Source organism: Nuphar pumila, chromosome 7 (genome assembly GCF_984573655.1).
Source record: "Nuphar pumila chromosome 7, dmNupPumi1.hap1.1, whole genome shotgun sequence".
Lineage (NCBI taxonomy): Eukaryota > Viridiplantae > Streptophyta > Magnoliopsida > Nymphaeales > Nymphaeaceae > Nuphar > Nuphar pumila.
This window is the reverse complement of record NC_143255.1, coordinates 39572468-39594822: the sequence shown is the minus strand read 5'-3', so window position 1 is coordinate 39594822 and position 22355 is coordinate 39572468. Positions and strand designations below refer to the sequence as shown.

Below are 22355 nucleotides of genomic sequence, written 5' to 3'. Positions count from 1 at the left end.
TATTGATAAGGCAATGAAAGTACAGGCTGAATATGAGGGGTGGGTGAAACAACAAAAGTAGAAGTTTACCAATAAATAAGATGTTATTTGGCTAAAAATAATGCTTAAGGCAAGGCCCTTAAGGGGCATTAGATCTTGGGCTTATCAAATGAACTTTGAATACTAAATATTAAATATTAAATATGGCTTTGGCTTTGGACTTAGACTTGGATTCAGATTTGGTCTTGGTCCTGATACTTGACCAAGACAGTGCAATTTTCCTTTGTGACTTGAGAAATTTCTTGTTATATGCAATTTTTCTTTTGCGACCTTTCTTGTTACTTTTGCCTTTTGGTACCTTCACCTATGCATATGACTTTCACAAACATCTTAGTTCTTCTCTTCTATCCTAATTTTGACCTACATGAAGGATTACTGTTATTTGACTCAAAATTAGGATTACTTGAAACCAAGTTTTTTACCAAAATAACCCTTTCTTTACTGTAATTATTTGAGAAAGAGTTTTAGAGGAAAAAACCACTTTATGAAAATGTTTAGTCCTATATCGATCATCGTTGGAAAACTCCATGAGTTTAAAATAAAGAGAGTTGCCTTAGAGGGCAAGGCTCTCAAGGGACATTAGATCTTGGTCTTGTCAAATGAACATTAAATATAAATATAAAATATAAAATATAATACTCCTTCACAAAAAGTTTGATCCTTACATGAAATTTATGAATCATGCAATTTTGCTCTCATGGATACAAAACCTACATATTATGAAGAGCCATATAGAAAAGAAGAGTGAGAAGAATCTATGAGAGAAGAAATTGCATCAATTGAGAAGAATAACACATAAGAGCTTGTAAACTTGCCACCAGGAAAATATGCAATAGGTGTGAAGTGGGTCTACAAGGTGAAGTGCAATCCCAATGGTAGTGTGGACAAGTACATTACAATGTTAGTTGTAAAGGGATATGCACAAAAACCTGGTAAAGATTTTTTGAAACTTTCTTTCATGTTCAAATTAAATCTATTAGACTTGTATTGGTATTAGCATCTCAAATGAAATGATAAGTTTTTTAATTTGATGCCAATCATTTTTAAATAGTTTTTTAAAAGATGTGTATGTTGAGCAACTATAGATATTTTTTGTTAATGAAAAAGATAAGAAAGTTTATTAAAGAAAGTACTCTATGATCTTAAGCAGAAGATGGTGTCCTTTGAGTTGAAGAGGAAGGAAAACATAATTTAATTTGATGGATTTGACCTAAGTTCATTCTCCAAAAATGTTAAATGTTGGCTTGGTTCTGCTTTTCATTCTCAACAACTATTTTCATCAAAAACATCTCGTCGAATAATTAACTTTTTAGTAGTAGAATTAAACAATTGATAACCCTTTATTTCATCACTATACCCAAAAAATATGCATTTTTTACTTTTTTTTATCTATTTTAGCACGATCATCAAAATGAATTAAAGCAGAAGCAACAAAACCAAAGATTCTGAGAAAGCTTACACTATCATATGGGGTCTTGTTGCGTATTGTCTTAGTTGGTGATATGTTTAGAAGATGGATTAATGTCTCTATTGCTTCAGCTCAAAGATCATTTGAGAGCCCTTTCTCACTTATCATACTTTGAGTAATTTCTATAATTGTTCAATTTTTCATTTGGCAATACCATTTTGTTTTGAAATTTTTCTTATAATCAAATGCATGCATATATCATTTTTCTTGCAAAAAAGAACCAAACTTATCAAATAAAAATTCTTCCCTTCTATCAATGCAGAGAGCTTTTATAATATGTCCACTTTCTTTTTCAACAAAGGCTTTAAATTCCTGAAAATTTTCAAATGCCTCAAACTTGTGAAAAAGAAAGAACGCAAGCTCATATGGGAAAATCATCAATAAATAATAAAAAATATTTACTCTTATTCAAGGATAGTGTTTGTATCGGTCCACATATATCAGCATAAACCCGTTCAAGAGGCTTTTTAGCTCTCCAAGCTCTTCCTTTAGGAAACGACATTTTATGCTACTTACCATAAACACAACCTTCACACATTATCAATAGAAATAATAGACGGTAAACTAGATACCATCTATTTTTTACTTAACGACTTTAAACCATTGAAATGCAAATGACCATAGAGTAGATGTCACAACCAAGAGTCATCTTTTACATTAGTGGCAAAAAGACACTCATCAAGATGTGAGATATCAAAAGAAAATATTTTGTTGTCAGCCATGTGAATCTTAATATATTGAACAATAGATTTTCTAGTTCTAATTTCACACATATTATCATGAAATTTTATTGAATAACCCTTTTGAATTAACTGACCTACACTAAGCAAGTTATGCGCTAAGCTAGGAATATAATAGACATCACTAATTTTCTTTTCACCACTTGATTTAGTTTTAACTACGATGGTACCTTTGCCGTCAATTTTTACATGCATGTCATTTTCAAGCCTAACTTGCAACTTCACTGATTTGTCCATATGGCAGAACAAATCTCTATTTTCTGTCATATGGTTACTACAACCACTATATAGAAATAACACATCACCAATACTTTCATTTGCATTTAAGCGAGTAAGAAATAAGTTACCTTCTTCTTGTTTTTCTTTGATAAAGTTAGCTTTTTGCTTTGCTTTATCCCAACAGTATGGCTCGGTATGACCCATCTTTTTACAAAAAGTGCAATGTTTCTACTTGTGACTTTGTTTATTATTATCTTTTTCACTACTTTTTGATTTTTGTTGAGTGATGTTAGATCTTCTTCATCCTCTACCATGGCCATGACCACAATAGCAAGCTCTGCCTCTGCCTGCATACTTGTGAACAGAAAAACTTTTGCTATTTTTATCTTTGTCAGGGATCTCCACCTTAGATTGAAATTATTGCTCAATATTTTTATCAACGGATCTATTCATTCTTATTTCATAAGTCATCAAAGAACCCATTAGTTCATTAAGAGAGTAAGTTGGCACCTTTGTATCTCATTTTTTGACACCAAGTGTTTTAAAAAAAAAAATGAATTAACAAGAATTCAATTCATTTGTAATAAGGTTTTGATTCCTTCATTACCAAAATAGCCTCATCATACCTACAATACGATTTGATATTGTGGGGGATCAGAATGTCGTATGTGCTCCATAGATGGAGGGTCAGAATGAGAAAGTGAGGTGATCCAAGTTCATAAGTCACAAAGGAAGTTCGCAAGTTACAAAAAAAAATTGCATTGTCTTGGTCAAGTAGCACCAAGAGTATGGTATGCATGGGCTTGATTCATACTTTCAACAAAATGATTTTCATTGAAATGAAAATAAGCCTACGTTATATGTCAAAGTAAGGTAATGATATTTTCATCATTTGTGTCTATGTGGACAATATTATATATACTGGTTCTTCAAATCTTCTCATTAAAAACTTCATAAACAATATGATGCAAAACTTTTGATGTGACTGATTTGAGACTCTTGCATTACTTTCTTGAGCTTCAAATTTATCAAATGGTTGACGATATTTTTATCTTATAGAAAAAATATACACTTGATCTTCTTAAAAGACACAATATGTCAAATTGCAAAGAGAGTTCTACTCTAATGAATACAAATGACAAGTTGTCATCAAATGTTAAAACAATATGTGAAGATCCAAGATTGTTCAAAAGCATTGTTGGTAGGTTAATGTATTTAACTCTATCCCATCCAGATATTATGTTTCATGTTAGTTTGGTCTTAAGATTTATACATGATCCTTTGAAGCATCATCTTGGAGCAGCCAAGCACATTCTTCACAACATTCATGTAACCAATAACTATGGAATCTGGTTTAAGTCTGATCTGAATTTTAACTTAGTTGGTTTTACTAATAGTTATTGCGCTAGTTTTGTATATGACAGAAAGAGCACAAGTAGATATGTTTTCAATCTTGGTTTAGGGGCTATATCATGAAGTTCAAAGAAACAATCTTCTACATCATTATCGTCACATAAAGTTGAGTATATTGCAACTCCTGTAGTAGCTTGACAAAGCTATATGGATGAGAAGAATTTTATAAGATGTACAACAATCTCAAGTTTCTGCAACAAAAAATTATTGCGACAATATGGCTACAATAGCAATGACAAAAAAATCTTGTTTTTTATGGTAGAACCAAGCACATTGAGCTCTGCTATCATTTCATTTGGAATATTGTTGATAAAGATATAATTGTGATGAAACATTGTTCTATAAATGATCAAGTAGCTGATGGTCTCACCCATTGGCGGATCCAGGATTTTGCTAAAAGGAGGCAAGATTTTTTATGATAAAATAAAATAAAAAAGGGGATATTGTTTAAAGGGGGCAACGATTTTTTGTTAAAATATAAAAAGAGGCAATATAATTTTTATATTTTGCTTAAAGGGGGGTAAAAAAATGTTTATAATAATATAAAATATAAAACTTAAATATAAAGGGGGCAAGATTTTTTATGATAAAATAAAATAAAAAAGGGATATTGTTTAAAGGGGGCAACGATTTTTTGTTAAAATATAAAAAGAGGCAATATAATTTTTATATTTTGCTTAAAGAGGGGTAAAAAAATGTTTATAATAATATAAAATATAAAACTTAAATATAAAGGGGGCAATATAATTTTTTATATTTTGCTTAATGGGGGGGGGGGGGGGAAGGGTAAAAAATGTTTATAATAATATAAAATATAAAACTTAAATATAAAGGGGGCAATATAAATTTTTATATTTTGCTTAAAGGAGGGCAAATAAATTTTATAATAAAACAAAATATAAAACTAAAATATAAAGGGGGGCAATATAAAATTTCAATAAAAGTTTTCAAAACTTGAGGGCTCCTCGCCCCTGGAGCTGTCCTTGGTCTCACCAGAGCGCTCTCACTTCCAATGTTCATCAAATTCAGAAATTCACTTTGTGTCTTCAAATTTGCATTAAAGGAGAGTGATAAAAGGTGATGCAAATAAGTGGAGTTAATTGGGTATGTGAAGAGTTGAAAGTTGAAAGAGTTAAATGGGCTGCGTTAACAATGAATAGTGGGTGGTGAGATGAAAGGTTTTTGTGAGTTAAAAAGTCATGTGTTAGTGGGTTAAAATTTGTAACCTATGCAATAAAATATTAGTGGTGTTAATGGGGTATACGAGACACTCCTTTTTTTAGTAAGTGCTGTTTTATGTTGACTATATAAAAAGGCATCAGACATGAGTCTTAGTGTCTTTTCTTTTTGTGTTTTGATTGTATTCATTCTTACTTGTAGTGTTTTGCTTGTTCTTTAATATTATCAAGTGAGGTTTTCTTTTTGTTTGTGTGTTCTTGGTGTATACGAGTACTCCATCTTCCCTATATCCAAGAGAGGTGTCTGCAGGGTATCCACAAATCAAGATCAGGTTCAATGAGATACACTAAGTGTGCTGCTGAACCCACCATCAGAACCTGATCATCCACCCACCATCTATTGTGGTATCTACCAAATCCGGCTGCCTTAATTTTTGGCAATCAAGCACAGCCACATCTCTTTTCTCATGTACTTGGAGTCCAAACTTGATGGGGAACTTTGGCAAGGAAATAGGTTGGTTTCTGCGGCCTCATTGGATGAAGCAAACGGTCTCAGCCCACACCTCCCTTCCCTTTTCCTCCATGGTAATGTGATGTTAGAATAGAAGAGCCAAGGTTCAAAATATAGAGGAAAGTTTTAAAAAGATGAAGCAAGTTTCAGACTTCTGCTTTCATGAGCATACATTATTTAGGAGGAAACTGAACTTTCCACAACTATATGTTTGTCTTTTTATTGAATGTAAGAACACTATGGGCACAAATCTTACATTTGATTGTCAAATCTCTAAAATTTGACATTTGGCTTGACAACAATCAGTTAATATAATTCATTATTGACTGCAACATCGCTTTGCTCAATACGCATGGCATCTATATTTGACTTACCTTGCAATTTACGTGCAAAAAAATCCTTAAAATATTGGGCTGTCCCAATTCTTTTAAATAGCGGAGGGTTTTGTGGAGTTGGAAGGCTGGGTGCAGGACCAATCTCTGCCCTCAAATTTGTACCCACGAAGGTAGCAATGGATAATCTTTCTATGTCGTGACTGACAACCGCCCTGTGTTCGATGCTACGATATACACCATTGCTTATTATCTGCAAAAACAAAGGAAAAGATGGCATGTCATATGCTTGAACCCTTTTAATTTTTTTTTAATGCTACCGTACTTGCAAAAACTTTTGCCGCAAGAAGAATATATATATATATATATATATATATATATATTGGTTTTGTTGTAGACACCTTATGGGATCAGGTGCAATCACATTGCACAAATGCAATGCAATGTGCCGCTGCAATTGCTGTTGGGCCCCACTCTGACAGGCTTACAACAGAAGATGGAGAGTCATCAGGTGCAGCCGCATATTGCATTTGTGCAATGTAATTGCACCTGATCCTTCCTCCACACAAACCAAGATCCCTTGGACCCCACACCCAAGGGACTCCAAGCACCCTTCTAGGATTTGGCTTTTTTTCTTGGGCCAAGTTGGAATGGAGGTTGACAAAGATTAGCTGATATTCGCTACAACTGAGCAAAATTTTTTCAAATCTTGGCCAATTTCAAGCATGTATTATAAAAGCTGCCAATAATTGTGGACAAAAACAGTTTTGCATTTTAATTCAATACTTGACTAAAATTTAGGCTCTGTCCGGGCGGCTTGCATTGAGATGGAAAGTAGAAACACCTTTTCTGTGTGTTGCCAAAATATGCTTTTGCCAAAACACTGTTGAGGATGGAGTTGCAGAAAAACATCTACCTGTAAGTTTATGTTTGGGAGCCTTGAATCAGCAGTTGTGTTGTGGTCTCCACCATGTTCCCATACTTTCTTGCTGTTTGGGAGCAGTGGAATTTGCTGAAACAATATGTCGAGAATGGTGCTGGCAGGCCGAACACCACATTTCAACACCTTTCACTAAAGGATGTTTTTGGCAACTCCATCTCTCAACATCACACATTAGCAAAACGATATTTCAGTATCATTGCAAGGCTCTCAAACATAGTCTAAATGTACTTAAAATGTGATGATGGGGCGGTCAACTCCATTCCCAATGCATTGTTTTGACATCAACATTTCAACCAAACAGCATAGAGCATGTGAGCTTTGGGGAAACCGCAACACACCTCCTATTCAAGGCTCCCAAACAGATCTGATGCATGAAGATTCTTATAAAGAAATCAGACGAACATCTTATTTGGGCATTACCTCCATCGTGTCTCCAATGTTAACCACAAATGCCTGCGGCAATGGTGAATGGGAAGCCATGTTCCATCCTTCCTTATCTGCAGTCCTTGTACATCGTTTACTTGAAGGAGTAAGGTAAGCCCCACAGCATCAGAATATGGAGCAATGCCTATAACCAACTCTGGCTGAGGACATGGTGGATAATAGCCCATTCTTATTGATTGGTAGCCATCATCAAAGCTCTCATGCAGTTCCTCCTTCATTCCTAAATTGCTAGCCATCAACTCCAATAATGTCATTGCAAGATTTCGAGTTTCAATTGCATAGTTCTCTATTGCTCCCCTGTCATTCATTGTCAAAGCCAAAACCAATATTAAGATCACTCCACAGTTGTCATTGGCAAGTTCAATATAATTTTGCAAACAACATTAAAATAAGCTATAGTGGGGCTAATTCTAAGTATGAAGCATATGTTTATAAGTACATCTGCATGCACGGGTATGCAAGCGAGCAAAACAAATGGAGTAAGAGAGCATAAGAAACACAACCATTGAAAGTTGTATGAGGGTCAGGTTAGGGTTTCACCTGAAGGATGGGGAGAGCTTCTGCCAAATGTGTGGCTTTCTGAGGGGAAGAGGGAGAGTTGCCAAGGAGAAGATATCTGCCCATTCAAGCTTTTGATCGTTTGACACAACAAATGCTTGTCCGTACCCGTCAATGTCACCAGGGAGCTGTGAGACTTTTTGCTTTTCTTCAAATGGACTGTCAAAGAATCCCCGCATCTCTTCCTTGATGTTTTCAATTATTTTAGAGCTTGCCTCATGGTTTATTAACTGCAAAAGAAAAATAAAATTTCTCATGCCTCATAATCTGGCATTCAAATCATCAAGTTTTTCTTAATCAAATAGTCACCTCTGGTGGATTATATATGTATTCAAAGCACACTTGGATGTTTCAAGAGCCAATTCTTACTAATCAAAACATGTAAGATCATATCTGTAAGGTTAGTTTCATGAAAGCAACAAAAAAATGAAAAACAATTTGGGCAACTTGATTAAATAAAATCACACACACACACACACACACATATATATATATATATATATATATATATATATATATATATATGGGAAAACATTTGAAATGGTGCCATGACATCATGTCACGTCTAATAGTCATAGGTTCAGGTTGTTTTGATCAAATCGGACTTTATAGATGTCTTGAGCATGTTCCATATATAGGAACCAGCTTTCGAATGGTGTTTTTTTTAATGAATAGCACGTTTTTATGACCTGAGCAAGTATCACACATTGTAGGTTGTTGATTTTTGAAGTCTTATAAAAATATGCCTACGTGTTGTATTCATGCAATTCAAAAGCCGATTCTCACTAAGAAAATCATGCAGATTAAATCTGTAAAGATAGTTTTACGAAAAAAAAAACCAAAAAAATGAAAGAAATGACAAAAAAGAAGAATCATGTTTGCCATTACCAAATGTTACCCCTATATATCTAAGAGAAAATATTTGCTTCTAATGAAGTTAAGAGACTAATGAGCTAGAAACAGGGGCCGAGCCACATTATGGGTAAAGGTGGGCACGTGCCCACCCAGACATACGAAAATCCCCCAAAGGAGCGTAGGTGGGCAGTGCCCACGTTAACCCAGAGTGTAGGTGGGTAGTGCCTCGGGTCAAGGTAGGCAACACCCAAGCCAAGTGGCAAGTATCCATTACGGTATGACTCATCCCTCTCTTTCTCTCTCTATATTCCTTTGAGCTCCCTCGACCCCACCTCTTTGTCTCTCTCCCTCTCGACTTTCTATGTGCCCCTCCCCCTGACCAAACGGCCATAAGAGACCACACAAGCCAATTGACGAAAGAAATCAAATATGCATAATGTATTTAGGGGTTTAGGTTATTTATTTTTTATTTTTTTTAAATAGCATAAAATTTTCATTAGGGTTTTAAGGTTTTTGTGTTTTTTTTTTCAATTAGTATTCGACATGAATATAAATGCTTGATTTTGGTTAGAATATTAGGGGCTTTATTTTTTTTAATTGGCATAAATCTATGAGTTTTTTAGGATTTAGGTTATTGATTTGGTTTTTTTCAAATCACATGAATATGTAATTAGGGTTTTAGGGGTTTTTCTGTGATATTTTTTTAATTATCATTAATTATGATTCAATTAATGAATGCTTGATTTTCATTATCAACACCTAAATTTGATTTTTGTTAGGATTTATGTTTTTTATTTTTATTTTTATTTTTATTTTTAAATGATAAAAATATTTAATTAGGTTTCTTTCAATTAGCATATCTATGAATGATGTTTGTTAGGATTTAGGGTTTTGATTTGGTTTTTTTACAATGTCATAAATGTTTAATTTACGATTTAGGGGTTTTTTGTATGTTTTTTATTATGTGATTTGATTTTGGTTAAATAATATGTATTTTTTATCAGTTAACATAAATGTATAATTTATAATGTTTGTAGGAACTAAGGTTTTGATTTTTTTTTTTTAGAATAATACAAATGTTTAGTTATAGTTTTAATTTGTTTTTGTATTTTTTAATTACCATTAGGCATAACACTACAACAAAGCAGTAGATTAGCGACGACCACATTCCGTCGCTAATCCGTCGCTAACATGGTTAGCGACGGATTAGCGACAACGAGACAACAGTATGCTTACGTCGCGAATATTTCGACGCTAACTGGCGACAGAATTATTCCGTCGCCAGGTCCGTCGCTAATTGCGACGGAATAACGAGCGCTATATTCCGTCGCCAATCCACCGGTACTCAACGTCGACCACCGCTTGGCGACGGATTTACTTCCGTCGCTATGCCGTCGCTATATTAATATGAATAGCGACGGATGGTTCCGTCGCTAATCCGTCGCAAACACGAAAAAAAATTTAAAAAAATTTATTTGAAAATTAATTACCGAGAATTGTACAATTTCTATTTCCTGTACAATTTATATTTCCTGTAAATAAAAAACAAACCACAGAAAAAAATTCATATAACAAGAATCTACAACAATTAATCGTTCCACCTTAAAATTAAGAAGTTTAATTATTTACAATTCAACAATTACAATTAGGAAAAATAAAAAAATAGAACTTCTTCAACACAGTCCTCTAATCATCGCCAAGATTTTGTGCGTCTTCTTGTTCATTGTCTTTATCTGTCCCTTCAGCTCCACTACCCTGATTATCACTAGCAGCCTACACAAGAAAAGAATAGTCAGTATTGATAAACAAAATATAATGAAATAAATTACACACTATATGTGATTCTATCATGTGCTCATGTGTGATCTAAGGCAATAAAAAAACTCTATATGTGATTCTATCATGCTCATATGTGCTCTAAGGCAGTCAAAAAATTGAATATGTGATTATAGCATATTCATATGTGTTCTAAGGCATCTAAAAAAACTCTATATGTGATTCTAACATGCTCAGATGTGCTTTAAGGCAGGCAAAAAACTATATATGTGATTCGATCATGCTCGTATGTGTGCTAAGGCAGTAAAAAAATTGAATATGTGAATATAGCATGCTCATATGTGCTCTAAGGCAGGCAAAGCAAAAAATTTTATATGTGATTCTATCATAAATGATATATAACATGTTCATATATGTTCTAAGGCAGTAAAAAAACTCTATATGTTATTATAGCATGTTCATATGTGTTCTAAGGCATCTAAAAAAACTCTATATGTGATTCTACCATGCTCAGATGTGCTTTAAGGCAGGCAAAAAACTATATATGTGATTCGATCATGCTCGTATGTGTGCTAAGGCAGTCAAAAAATTGAATATATGAATATAGCATGCTCATATGTGCTCTAAAGCAGTCAAAAAACTGAATATGTGATTATACCTGAGAGGGACCTGAAATCGAAGATCCCCTATCTTGAACAGCGACCTTGATCTCATTTCGGAGAAAGGGGGCGACGGTGTATTGAAAGTAGTTATTCAGTGATTCATTAATGATCTCGCGTACATCTTCACCAGAAAGAATAGTCGGCTGCTTGGAGCTTATGTCGGCGCAAGAAGTCGGTGAGCCGTAACTGGAAGAACCAATAACTGGTGAAGTGTTCATATTACTTCCAAACCCGAACACGCGACCTTTTTTGGGTTCACCTGCTGCAGTCACCCATGATGTAGGATCAAATGATGGATGCTGAGTAGCGTCTTAGCCATATCGCTCTACCATCTGTTGCTCATATGCCTCCTACAAAATAATGTTTAAAGTATTCATTAATAATTAATGATAACATTATGATAACTTGCATATATATTGCAATGATTATTAATAGAATTAATACATACCGTTGTCGTTCTCGCCTTCTCTGATACGAAGACTCCCGTGGTCTTCCGTTTATGTGTTTCTACAAACACATCCTTATATGGTACACTGCCTCATTTTTCTGCTTCCTGCGAAGTTAAATGATAAAAGATTTAGTTAACAAGTTTGCAACAATACTTATAAAATTAATATTATATATTGATGAGTTACCATTTTCTTCAGGTAGCTCCCAAATGTCTTAGATCTACCTGTGTGTAGATGGGCTTCGGATATTTTCACTCGATTTTGTGCAGCATTCGCAGAGCGATTTTGAAATGCATCCCCCACCTACTTATCGCACATTTCATCCCAATAATCTCTCATGATAATAATAGGGTCATGGCCCTTCCACTGTAGTGGATCATCTATTCCGCCAAATGCTTTTTTTGCTGCAGTCTTCATAGTGTGCAGCATGTCTGCAAATCGATTGGCAGCCACCTTCTGCCACACCTTTCTTGCATCATTTTCTTCCACCGTAGTTGCGAAGCGATTCGAAGCCTACAAATATTTTTAGAAAGTTAGTAGACATTGCTTAAATAAATTAAATATGAAACACATTAACTATGAGAAACAACTGTATACCATGAATGAGGACCACAATCTGTCTAACACCTCCTTTGGGTACTCTTTCCATTGAGCAACTGGTCCTGGTAGATGTTGAAGAAGTGAATTCCTAATCTCTCGTACTACTTCTTGTGGCTCAAACCTCGTGCTGCACATGAATTGTTACACAGTAAATATCAATATAAAATATTTAAAAGCTATGCAATAATTGAAAACAAAATACTTACGGTCGATTATCGATATACACTATTCGAATGAGTCTTCTTGTGCCAGCCTGAGAAGACCGTGTTTCCTGTGTTGGTTGTTGACTTGTGTGATCAACTGGTGTAGGTGGGTCGTGTACAGGCGCAACATCATCTGTAAAAAAATACATTAGAAATTCTCAGAATGTGCATTTAAACTAATCAAGCATCTAATTAGTTATATGATATACCTATCATAGGAGCCCGTGAAGATGATGGCTGAGCCTGACTACTACTGGATGAGCGACCACTATAACCTCCACGAACCATATTCTAACAAATAACATATGTCATACAATACATTCAAATAATTCACATCAAGTATTACAATGCATTCAAGTCATTCACATCAAACATTGCAATGCATTCAAATAATTCAAATGATTGACATCAAGTATTGCACTAATTCAAATCATTCGTTAATTGCATAAATTATAATACATTCAGATAATTGAAATAATTCACATCAAGTATTACAATGCAATCAAGTCATTCACATCAAGCATTGCAATGCATTCAAATAATTCAAATCATTGGCATCAAGTATTGCACTAATTCAAATCATTCGTTAATTGCATAAATTATAATACATTCAGATAATTGAAATCATTCACATCAAGTATTACAATGCAATCAAGTCATTCACATCAAGCATTGCAATGCATTCAAATAATTCAAATCATTGGCATCAAGTATTGCACTAATTCAAATCATTCGTTAATTGCATAAATTATAATACATTCAGATAATTGAAATCATTCACATCAAGTATTACAATGCATTCGAATCATTCCTATCAAGTATTACAATACATTCAAATAAAATTTATGATCATTCACACCAAGTATTGCAATACAACTCACATCAAGTATTACAATGCATTTAAATAGAGGTTTGTAGTATAAGATTTTGCTCACTAGCTTGAGAATTCTTCCTCGTCACTAGTTTGACTTTCTTCTTCTTCATTGTTTGCCCATCCACTTGGTACATCATTTGGATCACATTCCTCTATGAATGTTTCATCGGCCAATGGAGATATGACATGCATATCATGCGCAACATCGTGACCATAAGCGAAGTCATAGACATCATCTGATTGATAGTAATCACTGTCTTCAGCTAACTCATCTTCCTGTAACTGATCATACTCGGGGTATAGTTTGGATTTCACCTTGCAAACTGCCCACCATTCATTTCTATCTGACTTTTTTATACTCGAATATGAAGTATAATAAACTTATTGAGCTTGCGAGGCTAATATGAATGGTTCATATGTTCCAAACCTGGATTTATGATTCACCTCCACAATGCCTGAAGCTTTGTCGAGTCTTGTTGCAGTTGGATCAAACCAATGACACTTGAATATCGTAACCCTGTTATTCATGCCTAAGTAAGTCAACTCCATTATTTCCTCTATAACACCGTAGTAATCATGTTCATTTTCACCGTAGTTGCTACCCTTGACACACACATCACTATTTATCGTTGATTTGTTTATACCGTAGTCTTTTGTATAGAATCGATAACCATTTACGATATACCCGTTGTAGCATTGCACAACTTTGGTCGGACCATTTTCTAAATCACATATTCCTTGATCTTTAACATCACCATTGCGAACCTACGCACAAACATAAACAATGATTGTGATCTTGTTTTCATCGTGTACGATCAAAGTGCTTCCAAGCTTCAGCGTCAACAGGATGCATGATCTTGTTTTCATCGTGTCGAACTTTATTTGCATGCCATCTCATGTGTTTAGCTGTCTTTGAAGACATATACAATCGCTGCAATCTAGGAGTGATAGGAAAGTAGCGGAGCGACTTGTATGAAACTTCCTTTGATCTCGTGCTACCATTGCCTCTTGTCTTTGGCTTGAACCGAGGATGCCCACATGACAGACATGATATGTCATTTTCCTACTCCTTGAAATACAACATGCAGTGATTTGGACAAGCATCAATCTTTTTGTAACCCATACCTAGAGCGTTGACCATAACTTTCGCACGATAGAAATTTTGTGACAATTTCTCATCTTTAGGCAACATACTCTTCACAATCATGCACAAACGGTCAAAACATGATTGACTCAAATTATACTCGGACTTCAAATTCATTAGTTGAAGAACTGCAGACAAGATAGTGTGACTCTCACAACCGTTCCAAAGTGGCGCATCAGCATCTTTAAGTAAATCATAAAATCTACTAGCTGCATCGTTTGGTGATTCTTCATCTACGGCAGTTCTTACATCACTAGAACTCATAGCAGAACCCAGTTCTGTTCCTGCAGCATCAAATATCAAATTCGTATATGGATTATCGTGCACCACATTCACCTGTGCATCAAAATTGTTTCTAAATTCTTCTCCATGAAACATCCAGTTCTGATAATCACTCACAAAACCCTTCCTGTATAGGTGATGTCTAACCCCATGAGGTTCTACAAATCGATTATTCTTACAAATCTTGCAGGGACACCTAATCCGACCTGTGGGATCTACCGTACTGACACTTGCCGTTGCAAATTCAATAAAACTATCGACACCATCCATATATTCATGCGATAACTCATTGTCCACTATCCTACGGTACATCCATTCACGGTTTGCAGTCATTCTGTCGTATGATGTTACGAATAGTATCCTAACCAGTTAAAAGAGAACCATCAGAATGCTATAATGAAGAAAATATCAAATTTATCATGCAATATATGATGTCATACAATCACAAGAATTATGATGCATGCATTGATAACTTAATATTTTCATGTGCAAACTATTCATGACACGATACATTCATTTAAATCATGCTTTCAGTATACAATTTCACATGGAAGACATAATCAAATTGAAAGTAACTACATGTAAGCATGGATACAATCACATCAAACATTGCAATACATCAAAATAATTCATATCAAACAAATGTCAAACATGTACATGCAGCAAACACACTTCAATATCCCACTAACTACTACCATGCATAGCATGGACTCCGTACTCCAAAAATAAGAACACTTCTATTCTCATACATTAAAATCATGCTCAGCATGATCTCCGAACTTCAACAAAGCAGTCCTAGATATCAACAACTAAGTGAGTGTGTGAACAATAAAGTGTTACATTCAATAAATTAAATAACATGTGATGCGCTTGCATCACTTACTCACCACGGGTATTTACCCGATTTGCATTGTTTTTGTCACTTACTTACCACGGGTGGCGGGGCACAAGCGAGTTCCGTTGAGAAATCTGCAAAAAACACTGTGTTAAAATGAATATTGAAGCTAATTAGGGAAACACAAACACTTATGCAATGCAAAAAACAACTAAACTGTTGATGATATATCTAATGATGAAATGCGATGAAATAAAGTGAAAAAGAAGCATTGATGATATATTTTTTTAAACTAGCGTCTTCCCCTAAAAAAAAAGGAGAAAAATTGTAAGTGCACTCCGAACCTTGTTTTTGAAGCTTGAACATCAAATTGTAGTGAGAACTCGATGAAAAAACTAAAGGCTAATTTTTCAAATTGCTCCCATGTTTTCAGTATAATTCAAAATTGCAGCAATGTTACAAAACTTTTCGCCGAAAGTAGAAAAAAAAAAGAAATCTGATTCTTTCATGCTTGATGCACACATTCATGATCATCACCAAAGTGGAAAAAAGAAAAAAAAAATACTTATGGCTCTGCAAGTTTACACTGAATGGAGGTTCTTAAGGTTAAGGAGTTAGAAAGTTTAGCTTGTAGCTTTTAACACTTGACAAATTTTGCATCAAGAGTCAAGGAACATGTTCTCTTTGTATATGCTTCTTCTCCTGTACTAACCTCACATGTCTTACTTCCAATGGTGTTTTGTCATCATTATATTGCCCTATTTGTGGAGAAGTTTAACATATTGTTAAAATGTGTGTTTCCACTTATATATCCTTGTTCAATGACATTTTCTTATTCTAAGCGTGAAATTTTATATGTTTTGTTCTTATTCTTTATGAAATTCATGGTTGGCATTTTCTAGTGGAATAACAGTGTGATAACCCTTTTCTGAAAGTCTTAATATTTAGAAGTCTAAAAAGTATTGTCATGAGTCCACGTTTTGCCAAAATATGAATTTTACTCAAACAAAGCTGGATCCAAAATGGCAGTTTTTTAGATGGTCGGTCATGGCATGAAACTTTTTAAGGAGAAAAAGTCCAAATAACTGTAATAGGAAAAAACAAAAAAGTTTTAGGCGTGGATGAGCAAGACCTCAAGCCTGACTGGAGTGAAGAATGGAGGCTAGGCTGAGGTGAGCTCACCTCAGGGGAGGCTCAGACGTGAACCTGGCCCAGGCGAGGGCTCGACCCTGGCCTCAACGAGCACACCTTATGGCTCAAGCATGAGGTTGGCTCAAGCGAGGACTCACCTCAGGCTATGAGCCTGAGGCAAGCCCGGCTCAGGCGAAGCCTCACCTCAGGCCATGAGCTTGAGGCAAGGCAAGCTCAGGCGAGGTTCGCCGCCGATAGCCCGGGCTCAACCTCATCGGCCATCGCCGGGGCGTACAGCGTGAAGAAGAAGAAGAAGAAGAAGAAGAAGAAGAAGAAGAAGAAGAAGAAGAAGAAGAAGAAGAAGAAGATTACCTGCGCGTCACCGGGCGGTGGCGGGAGGTTGACAGGGAGCGGCAGCTGGCGAGCGGCGGCTGGCGAGCGGTGGACGGGGAGCGGCGGCTGGCGAGCGGCGGCGGCCGGACGGTGGCGAGAGCCGACGAACGACGGGAGGGAGAGGGCGGCGGGCGGGAGCAATACAGCGAAACAAGAAAAAGAGAAAGAGGGATGGGATTAGGGATTTACGCGACATTTAGCAACGGAAACATTCCGTCGCTAAGCCGTCGCTAAATCAAAATACAAAAAAAGCGACGGAATATATTCTGTCGCTACGCCGTCGCTAATTAGCGACGACAGAGTTCCCTCTCTAAATCCATCGCTAAAATGGTGTTCTTGTAATAAAAAGTAGCGACAAAAAATGCAGTCGCTAATCCGTCGCTAAGTAGCGACAGATTAGCGATAAAAGTTGTTTCCTCGCTAATCCGTCGCGAATTAGCGACAGATTCTATCTCTAGCTAATCTGTCGCTAATTAGCGACGGAAAAAATCCGTCGCTAATGTCCGTCGCTAATTAACAATTTTCTTGTAGTGTAAATTCATGAATATTGCATGATTTGATTTTGGTTATAATACTAGGGTTTGTCTATCAATTAGTACAAATGCATAATTTACAATGTTTGTAGTAATTAGGGTATTGATTGTGGTTTTTTAGAATAACATAAATATTTAGTTATGGTTTCATGGTTTATTTGTGTATTTTTTCTAATTACCATTAGGCATGATTATATGAATATTGCATGATTTTATTTTGGTTAGAATATTATTATTATTTTATTAATTAGCATAAATGCATAACTTATGATGTTTGTAGGAATTAAGATTTTGATTTGGTTTTTTAGAATGACATAAATGTTCAGTTATGGCTTTTTATTTTTTTGTTTTTTAATTACCATTAGGCATGAATCTATATGATTTGATTTTGGTTAGAATGTTTTTTTAATTTATGATGTTGATAAGAATTAGGGTTTTGATTTGGTTTTTTTAACTCTAGGTCCAGTTTTTGTGCTAGTATAATTTAAAGTTTTTACTCTATATAAATCTAAGTGCACTGGTCCAGCTAGAAATCATAGGTGCAAGATATATCAACTTAATTTAACCATGCAAATGTGTTCGACATGGCTCCTTAAATAAGGATGAAACCTTGGATCATGGTTTTTTGATGTAAAGATGTGTGGCATATTATGGGCTGATGATTGTTTTAACCCTCCTAAAAACATTATTACCTGTCATAATCATATAATTCAAAACAAGTTTCATACTAAACGAAACATGTAGAACACATCTATAACATTTGATCTATAAACAATTAAAATTTTTTAAATAAAAGAGTTGTCCCAGGATCCTCTGTGCACGTTTATATCCGTTTACAACCAGGCAATCATTAAAATAGTATTAAGCTAATATTATTATTATTTTAAATATTTTTTTACATTGATTAAAAAATAGCAGATTCAGGAGTGAAGCGGGTATCGATTTTATGCTGATACGAAGTGTATCGGCCGATACAGGCAACATTGCCCCCGCTAACCATAATCCATTATTATATATTATATGCTTTTGAAGAATTATCTTATATTATACTAAAGACGATTAGCATTGTCTGATTGTAAGATTTAACAGCAAAATCCTTCAATTAAGGATCCCTATCATGCTTGTTGGATTCTACCACATAAGACCATTTTAAGAATGGCGAAGGGTGTATTTTGGTCCATGCCATACCATCCTGTAACCACTCCTTTGGAAAGTGTGAAGCTGGAGATGAACTGAGTTACGTGAACCACCATTCTTGCACGAAGCAGACCTGATTCAAATTCAAAGCGTTACTCGACTGTGACGAGCCCTTAACTTTAGATTCATTTTGGATCCATACCTGGAACTGGGGCCATACACATCAGACCTTTCTTTTGGCCCATTTTGGATCCATACCCAGACTCTGACCAGATGACATAGTTCCTTATCAGCACTGGGTTGATCCGCTAGAGATGAGATTTACAGTTTCAGATTCACCCATACTTGCAACAATTAAAAATAAAAAGCTTTCTAGCATATATATATATATATGGTTAATCTAACATTAAATTAGTTGTATTTAACATCATAGATTCAATTATATTAAAATGACAAAAACCCTTAAAAAAGTGGTATTTTTTAAAAATATATGGTTACATTTTTAGGTCAAAAAAATAAATTTAATAGATTCATAAAGTTAATTTTGGGGAAATGTGTTTAACTTTTCAATTATCGACAAGTTTAAAAGGCCTGTAATGCCAAAAAAGTAGCCATGTATATCCAAAAATACTATTTTTAAGAGTATTTTAATCATTTTCAGACTGAATTATATATATATATATATATATATATATATATTTATATATATAAGACTATCTTTTAATTTGGGCCAAGACACCTTTTTTCACAAAACTACCTTTAAGAATCCATCAAATTTACCGTGTTGACCTCAAAAAATAATCATACATTTTTTTAAAATGTCACTTTTGAAAGATATTTTAGTAATTTTAATATGGTTGAATACAACTAGTTTAACGTATTAAACAATCCAAGTGCAGACATAAAGGAAGCAACAATATGCAGGTAGCCAACTTTCTTTGCAATTCTCAGTTATTTGATTTCATTTCATTGGTTGGTGACCTAAACTAAGAGAAATTAAATCTCTCATCAATCTATGCGTTAGATACAGAGTACCACCTTTTGTGCTAGTGAGTTTTTTCTTAATTATATCATGCTTCCACATTCTAAACAAATCAGCAGTGAATAAATAGAGTAAGTTTTGATTTATAATACCATCAAATATATTTAGACTACATTAAGGCTCAGTTTGAAAACTGGCAGTCTGATGGAGATTATGCATTTGAAGAAATGGCAGCTGCCAAAACCTGGATTTGGCAGCTTCCACCTCTAGAAGGTGGTAGCTATCAATTCCATTCGTTAGTATAAATACAAAAGAAATATTACCTCACTTCCCATTCCAAATGCATAAACGCCTATCCCAGCTACCAGTTTCCAAACGTTCACCATCAAGGTACGTAGTTTGACCAAGTTTTTACCAATTGTATTAACTCCCATCTCAGCTACTAGTTTTCAATAAGCTTCACTCTGAGTTCAACTATAAGTTATTTTAGGATTGAAAAATATAGAAATGGTGATTATTCAATTTGGTCATGGGGTGAGCCTATAGAACAAACTTACATTCAGTTTTTTTTTTTCAAAGAAAAGGGGAATCTGCCCCTGGGATCAGAGACCTAGTCGTGCTAACGATTGTTTTCCTGACGGTGTAAATCCGTGGCACACCCCTTGCCCCTAGATTGTCACCCTACTTCGGCATGAACAAGAGGCATAAAACCTTTGCCCATTCTTATATGCAACAGGTTGATGTCAGTGAGAATATAACCATGACCACCCGTCTAGCAGCCAAGGTCCTCTCCCATTACACCAAACCCCTTGGGCTTGTTCAACCACATGAAAACCATAACTTTAACAAGTGGCTTGAACACCTATCAGATGTCCTAATTTGCTCCTGCATTTGAACTAAAACCTCACTCATGGTCATGATTGTTCATGGGCTTATATGGATAATCTGGTTGTCTTGCTTCTGGCAAAAAGCTTAATAGTTTTAGCCTAGTTCCTATTTTGGATCTAAAAAGTTCAAAATGAAGTTTTTATGGCTATTTAGTAGTAAATGTATATGGCCGTTTAGTTTTGTGGTAAAAAAAAAAGTCTATTAGCAAATTTATACTCCCACCCAAATTGAATGAAAATAGTTGTAGAGCAATTAGCATGTGTTAGTCGATAACCCACTTAAGTTTGGCTTGTTGCAAGTTGTTATTATCTGTATTATTGTAAGGAAAAATATTTATCTTGAAGACAAGCACATGATGACATGAATTAAGTTCAATCAAACTCTACCCTATACTCCCAATTTTTAAAGTAGGTAGTGCTGGTAAATGAGCCAAACATAAAGTGCTCGAGCTTGGCCAATTATTGTGGCGAGACAAGCCAAGTTTGAGCTCATAATGAGCCCGAGTTAAACAAACCTAGCTAAAACTAGCTTGTTTACATAAAAGATACATTGTTTTAGAGCTGAAAGAAATAAGAGTACAAAAAAAAAATACAGTTTTTTTAGAGCTAGAAGTAATGAAAATTTAACTTTAAACCTATTTTTGCAAACCAACACTACAAGAAAACAGGTCATTATCGATCAAACAAATAGCAACAATAAATTATCTATCACCAATAATAATTTAATCCCGATGACACATAATGTCATAGTAAAAATATCTATGGACGACAATATTCTATCGTCGCTCTTATCCTATCGTTAATATGAATAGGAAGACGCAAAAGATTGTCAAAAAGAGATATTATCATTGATTTTAAATTATGACAATAATTAATCATCGCTAAAAATTAAAACAATTTTTATCGTTGGTTATATCTCTTTTTTTTTTAAAATTTTGAAACTAACATAGCCGATGATAAATTATCACCGCTATAAGATATATAGCCGACTATTTTTATCGTTGGAACAGAGACATCTGCAATGACCTTGCTAGTTTTCCAAACTTGCGTAGATCCCGACCATTGTATCATGTTGCTAGCAGAGTCTGATCATACTCATTATTATAAAATGTTAGATTATTCTACTTGTATCGTATTTTCCTCTCGAGTTATTGCAAAAAGCCCCTCTGGTTTTATGCAGACAACTAGAGCTCGCCACCTTATCCCCACTATAAGATTCCCTCAGGGCTGTCAATTTTTGAGTATGGGCATAAAAATGGCCACCTGAATATTATTCGAGTTGACCTGAACCCTACCCGAGTAAAATGTGGGTCAAGTTCGGTCATACTTTTTGTCAGATATCCAACCCATCCAGAGTCTTCTATATGTAAAAGTAAGCTTCTGAAATTATATGGATCTAATCATCCAAGTTTGAGATTTTATTTTCTTGACCCGGCAAAAGCCTAATCTGACAACTTGTTATTTGGGTATACACTGATGGACCGGATGCCCAACCCATTGACAACCATATGGTACGCTTGAATCCCCCGGAACTGGGATCCAAGGGATCTTGACTAGATATACTCGAATCTCCAGTCCGACCCCTTACCTTCGGACTTTAATCCATGGATTTGGAGAGTTTTGGCCTGTGGTGAGTTCAGATATATCATCCGTTTGAGTGAGGATCAAATCAAAGCGTGGGGCCCACACCTTAATCTGCGTCCATAGATCTACTCAGAGATCCACGGCAATGAATCACACCCTTATGTTTTATTCCATAGACGGGCA

General features: G+C 35.0%; 1 pseudogene across 1 annotated transcript; it reads right to left on the bottom strand.

Moving 5' to 3' along the window:
* Nucleotides 1-5762: 5762 nt before the first annotated feature.
* On the bottom strand, nucleotides 5763-20135 carry LOC149832001 (oxoglutarate-dependent flavonoid 7-O-demethylase 1-like; annotated as a pseudogene). Its single transcript, XR_016433206.1, has 4 exons — nucleotides 20025-20135; nucleotides 7828-8075; nucleotides 7264-7584; nucleotides 5763-6153 (listed from the first exon to the last, which is right to left on the bottom strand). The product of XR_016433206.1 is annotated as an oxoglutarate-dependent flavonoid 7-O-demethylase 1-like (transcript).
* Nucleotides 20136-22355: the final 2220 nt, after the last annotated feature.